The sequence below is a fragment of the Physeter macrocephalus genome, chromosome 8 (assembly GCF_002837175.3).
Source record: "Physeter macrocephalus isolate SW-GA chromosome 8, ASM283717v5, whole genome shotgun sequence".
Lineage (NCBI taxonomy): Eukaryota > Metazoa > Chordata > Mammalia > Artiodactyla > Physeteridae > Physeter > Physeter macrocephalus.
In genome coordinates this window covers 68,271,831-68,278,483 of record NC_041221.1, presented here as the reverse complement: position 1 = coordinate 68,278,483, position 6,653 = coordinate 68,271,831, and the positions used below count along the sequence as shown (strand labels likewise).

The 6,653-nt window shown below is 36.3% G+C and overlaps 1 protein-coding gene across 4 annotated transcripts in view; it reads left to right on the top strand.

Annotated features, from left to right (window-relative positions):
• SREK1IP1 (SREK1 interacting protein 1) overlaps positions 1-6,653 on the top strand; it is a 55,490-nt gene that overhangs the window by 19,905 nt on the left and 28,932 nt on the right. The window lies entirely within an intron of this gene.

The window sequence follows — 6,653 nt, the reverse complement described above, 5'->3', positions numbered from 1 at the left end:
GTAACACTTGTCACTGTTTGCAGATGACATGATACAATACATAGAGAATCCTAAAGATGCCACCAGGAAACTACTAGAGCTAATCGAAGTTACAGGATACAAAATTAATGCACAGAAATCTCTTGCATTCCTATACACTAATGATGAACAATATGAAAGAGAAATTAAGGAAACACTCCCATTTACCACTGCAACAAAAAGAATAAAATACCTAGGCATAAACAACTAGAACAAAAAAATTTTAAAATTTGTATGGAGACACAAAAGATCCTGAATAGCCAAAGCAATCTTGAAGAAAAAAAAAAAAAAAACAGAGCTGGAGGAATCAGACTCCCTGACTTCAGACTATACTACAAAGCTACAGTAATCAAGACAGTGTGGTACTGGCACAAAACCAGAAATAGAGATCAATGGAACAAGATAGAAAGCCCAGAGATAAACCCCACACACCTATGGTCAACTAATCTATGACAAAGGAGGCAAGGATATACAATGGAGAAAAGACAGTCTCTTCAATAAGTGGTGCTGGGAAAACTGAACAGCTACATGTAAAAGAATGAAATTAGAACACTTCCTAACACCATACACAAAAATAAACTCAAAATGGATTAGAGACCTAAATGTAAAATTGGGCACTATAAAACACTTAGAGAAAAACATAGGAAGAACACTCTTTGACATAAATCACAGCAAAATCTTTTTTGATCCACCTAGAGTAATGAAATAAAAACCAAAATAAACAATTGGGACCTAATGAAACTTAAAAGCTTTTTCAAAGCAAAGGAAACTACAAACAAGACGAAAAAACAACCCTCAGAATGGAGAAAATATTTGCCACCGAATCAACGGACAAAGGATTAATCTCCAAAATATATAAACAGCTCATGCAGCTCAGTATTAAAAAAACAACCCAATCAAAAAATGGGCAGAAGACCTAAATAGACGTTTCTCCAAAAAAGACGTACAGATGGCCGAGAAGCACATGAAAAGCTGCTCAATGTCACTAATTATTAGAGAAATGCAAATCAAAACTACAATGAGGTATCACCTCACACCAGTTAGAATGGGCATCATCAGAAAATGTACAAACAACAAATGCTGGAGAGGGTGTGGAGAAAAGGAAACCCTCTTGCTCTGTTAGTGGGAATGTAAATTGATACAACCACTATGGAGAACAGCGTGGAGGTGCCTTAAAAAACTAAAAATAGAATTACTGCATGACCCAGCTATCCCACTACTGGGCATATACCCAGGGAAAACCATAATTCCAGAAGACACATGCACCCCAATGTTCACTGCAGCACTATTTACAATAGCCAGGTCATGGAAGCAACCTAAATGCCCATCGACAGACGAATGGATAAAGAAGATGTGGTACATGTATACAATGGAGTATTACTCAGCCATAAACAGGAATGAAATTGGGTCATTTGTAGAGATGTGGTTGGATCTAGAGACTGTCATACAGAGTGAAGTAAGTCAGAAAGAGAAAAACAAATATCGTATATTAACGCATTTATGTGGAACCTAGAAAAATGGTATAGATGAACTGGTTTGCAGGGCAGAAATAGAGACACAGAAGTAGAGAACAAACGTATGGACACCAAGGGGGGAAAGAGGTGCTGGGGGAGGTGGTGGGATGAATTGGGAGGTTGAGATTGGCATATATATGCTAATATGTATAAAATGGATAACAAATAAGAACCTGCTGTATAAAAAAATAAATAAAATTCAAAAATTCAAAAAAATTTTGGTAAAATACATATAGCATCATTTGCCATTTTAACCATTTTTAAGTATACAATTCAGTGGCATTAATTACATTCACAATGTTGTACAACCATCGCCCCTATCTATTACAAAACTTTTTCATCACCCCAAATAGAAACTCTATAAACCTTAAGAAGTACCTCCCCACTCCTCCCTTTCCCCAGACCCTGGTAACCTCTAATCTACTTTCTGTCTCTATGAATTTGGCCATTCTAGATATTTCATGTAAGTCGAATCATATAGTATTTGTCCTTTTGTGTCTGGCTTATTTCCCTTAGCATAATGTTTTTAAAGTACATTCATGTTGTAGCATGTATCATAACTTTATTCCTCTTTATGGCTGAATATTTCATTGTATGGATACACCGCATTTTCTTTATCCATTCGTCTATTGATAGACACTTGGGTTATTTTTACCTTTTGGCTGTTGTGATTAATGGGCAATGAATTTTGTTGTATAAGTGTCTGAGTCCCTGTTTTCGATTCTTTTGGGTATATACCTAGGAGTGACATGCTTGGTCATCTGTGTGCAGCTTCTTGAGGAGTTGCCAAACTGTTTTCCACAGCAGCTCCATCATTTTATATTCCCACCAGAAATGTACCAGAGTTCCAGTTTCTCCACATTCTTGCCAACACTTATTTTCCTTTCTCTTTTCTTTTTTTAAAATTGTAACCGTCTTAATAAATGTGAAGTGATATCTCATGGTTTTCATTTGCATTTCTCTAAAGACTAATGATGTTGGGTATCTTTTCATGGTCTTACTGGCCATTTGTATATCTTCTTTGGAGAAATGTCTATTCAATTTCTTTGCCCATGTTTTAATTGAGTTGTCTTTTTGTTCTAGATTTTCGGGAATTGTATATTTACTAAATAGTTAACCCTATCAGATATATAATTTACAAATCTTTTCTTCCATTCTGTAGGTTGTCTTTTCACTTTCATAATAATTTCTTTGCACAAATGTTTTAAATTTTGATGAAATCCAACTTATCAGTTTTATCTTTTGTTACTTGTGCTGTTGGTGTTTTATATGTAAGAATCCATTGCCAAATCCAAGTTAAAGAAGATTTACCCCATGCTTTCTTCTAAGAGTTTTATGGTTTTAGCTCTTATATTGTGGTCTTTAATCCATTTTCAGTCAGTTTTTGCATATGATGTGAGGTGAGGAGTTCAACTTCATTCGTTTACATGTGGAAATCCTGTTGTCCCAGCACCATCTGTTGAAGAGACTGTTCTTTCCCCACTGAATAGACTTGACACCCTTTTCAAAAAGCAATTGGCTATATATGTATGGGTGTATTTCTGGACTCTACATTCTATTCCATTGGTCTATATGAGTATCCTTATGACACTATCACCCTGTTTTGATTACTATAGCTTTGTGGTAAGTTTTGAAATCAGGAAATGTGAGTCTTCCACCTTTATTCTTTTTCAAGATTGTTTTGGCTGTTCAGGGTCCCTTACATTTTTGTATGAATTTAAGGATTGGCTTTTCCATTTCTGAAAAAGCCATGTTACTCTTTACAGTCAGCTACTAAAATGTTATAACTTGAAATGTCTCTACATATCTGTGGTCAAAATTTAAGTTTCTGGTCATCTAAGAATTTTCTGCTGAGGACTTCCCTGGTGGTGCGATGGTTAAGAATCCACCTGCCAATGCAGGGGACACGGGTTCGATCCCTGGTCCAGGAAGATCCCACATGCTGTGGAGCAACTAAGCCCATGTGCCACAACTACTGAGCCCTCATGCCACAACTGCTGAAGCCCGCGCACCTAGAGCCCATGCTCTGCAACAAGAGAAGCCACTGCAATGAGAAGTCCGCACACCACAACGAAGAGTAGCCTCCACTCGCCGCAACTAGAGAAAGCCTGCACACAGCAACAAAGAACCAATGCAGCCAAAAATAATAAATAATCAATAAACAAAGAAACATGGAGAGGATGTTGGCCCCGGGGGGTGGGGATGGGGGTGGGAACTGCTGGCTGGAGAACATGGCTTAGGCGGGACCTGCTGGAAGTCACTGTGTCCAGGCAGGTCCACGGCCTGTTTTTTTTTTTTTTCTTTTTTAAAGAATTTTCTGCTCATTGTCTCCTGAGAGTCTATGTAGAAAAGAGGTCACAAGAGCTATATTTTGGAATAATTTTCTAAGTTTGTTTACTTATTCCCCAATTTAAAAAAAAAGGAAAATTTATTTGTGGCTTCACAAGCAACTTGTCTTATTATCAGTTTAGGGTCAGTTTCATTGAAGTAAGGCTAAAATGGGTATGAGACAAGAGACTTCTGCCAGTGTGGTTATTAAGTATTTTGTTTATATGAAATATTTATTACAGTTTAAGGTGTTTGGATGCAAAGCTAGATTAAGTAAAGGAAAAATTATTATCAGGAGTTCTGATCAGAATGGCAAGCTGAAGCAACATAGAAAGTCCTCCTTTCTGCTCCAAAAACAGAGAGATACTGGAGAAAAATAGAGTAACAACAAAAATAAAAATAACCCAGCTGAAAAAGGGAAATCCCCAGGTGTTGGAAAGGAAAAGGAGCTCAAAGCCAGAGCAGGGAATGAAAGCTGAAAACAATGAGGTCCACGGGCCTACTGGGTAAACATTTATGGGATATGGAATGAAGCTTTAGACCACTGTGGGATGGCAGCATGGCCAGATTGGAGGCTCTTGTTTAAAGCCAGATTGCTCAAAAAAACAATGAAGCAGGAATTAGAAAAATTCCATTTACTATCTAGGGAAAGTGATGAGAAAGTTTACTGTGTTTAAGTTCCTGTAAAATAATAATTAGAAGAAAAGGAATAATCGAGAATTGGCAACCTGAGCTTATACCTTGTGTAGATATAAGGAGTGAATTTATACTGCCCCCAGTGAGTCAGTGTGTCGAAGCTAAGAAATTAACATGAAAAATTGGTCTGGTATCAAATTAAATTTAAAAAGTAAGTCCAACTACATGTCATTATTAGTGAAACTACTTAGAAAACTAAAAACTGCATAGAAAATTTTAAAATAAAGGGATGGGGAAAAAAGAGCAGATAGATATTAGGTTGAATATTGTTGATAATCAGCTGTTTTACTCACACAAGTTGCAACTTCATGTGATTCAACTAATAACAGAAATTGACAAATCTATAGTGATAAAGGTACTTAAAATTATACTATCAGAAGTTGTTACACAAAAAAGTAAGATGGAGATTTGAACAACAAAACAGACATCAACAAATAGTGATGTATATTCTTTTAAAATACATATCAAGTTTTTCCCTAAATTTACTACATTATAGGCCATAAAAGAAATCTCAGCAAATACTAAAAAACTGATGTCATAAGACTCACTCTCTGATAACAGTGTAATAAATTTAGAAATCAACAAAAGCATAGTCTGAAAGCTCCATATGTTTGGAAACTGAAAAGAACACTTCTGAATGATTCATTTGAAAGAAATCACAATAGAGAAAACTTGGTTCCAGCAGTGTGGCAGACTGGACCCTTCTGTAAACAACTAAGAAACTTGTATAAAATATGCAATACATATTAGATAGATTAGTGTGCTAGAAGAAAGTAAAGAATTAGAGAATACTTAGAGGCCAGCAACCAAAGGAAAGCAGAACCTCTAGGTTCTAGGAGGTAAGTCTTGAGGGTATTTGCTGAACCCAAGGTTCTTGAACTTCTATTGTCATGTATTGGCTGGGTGCAGGGAGTAAAGGCAAGGCTCAGGGCCCCGCCCAAGATTGGTACCCTACTAGGAGATGCTCTTGTATAAATCTAGGTCTTCCAAAAGGCTTCACCCTTAATTAAGAGAACTAGAAATAAATCCTAGTACAGAGTTGTAGTGAATCATTAGTGAGTTGTGAAATCAATTATGTGGTTTCTATCAGCATTGATTTTTTTGAATATCACGTCATAATGCTTCATGTAATTTTTGCTTTAATTTTTGTGGGTTAGTGTGTATATGTATATGAATGTATATATGAATATACTTGGTTGCATTGTTATTTTTTAGCATCGGTCAGCCCTAGTCAAAAGAATTCAAAAGCTACTGCCTTAGAGAAGCTGTGCCATGTGTGCACAGAGAGACGTGTATAGCTACGCATTTCAACATTATTTATAATAGCAAAATACTAGAAGCAACCTAAGATCCTATCAGTAGTAGAAAGAATAAATATATTTTTATATAATGGGACATTATTCATCAGAGAAAATGAGATAATTATATCTACTTATGTTAACATAGATAAATCACAAAACATAATACTGAATGACAGAAACAAGTTACAGAATGATAGGTAAGTATAATTGAGTTTATGTTAAAAAATAATAAAAATACAATATGCTGTTTTGAAAAGATAAGACACCAACTTCAGTATACCAACTTCTGAAGAGAGAATGGAATGGGATTAGGGCAGGGTTCCAAGGGATGGTGCAAACTCTCCAACTCTGTGTATGTGTGTGTGCACACACACATGCAGTTTTTCACTTTAAAAAAAAATTAAGTGAATAAAACAAAATGTTAACATGTGGGTGATAAGCACTTAGATATTATTAGTGATTTTATCTCTTGTACTTTTCTGGTGTTTGTATTCAATAATATTTGATTTTTTAATTGCATCATGCAATAAGTAGATAACTGTTGTAGGTTTTTAAAAATTAATTTATTTTTGGCTGCATTGGGTCTTCGTTGCTGCGCGCAGGCTTTCTCTAGTTGCAGTGAGCGGGGACTACTGTTCGTTGCTGTGCGGAGGGATGTCATTGCAGTGGCTTCTCTTGTTGCAGAGCACAGGCTTTAAGCACGCGGGCTTCAGTAGTTGTGGCTCGTGGGCTCTAGAGTGTGGGCTCAGTAGTTGTTGTGCACGGGCTTAGTTGCTCCACGGCATGTGGGATCTTC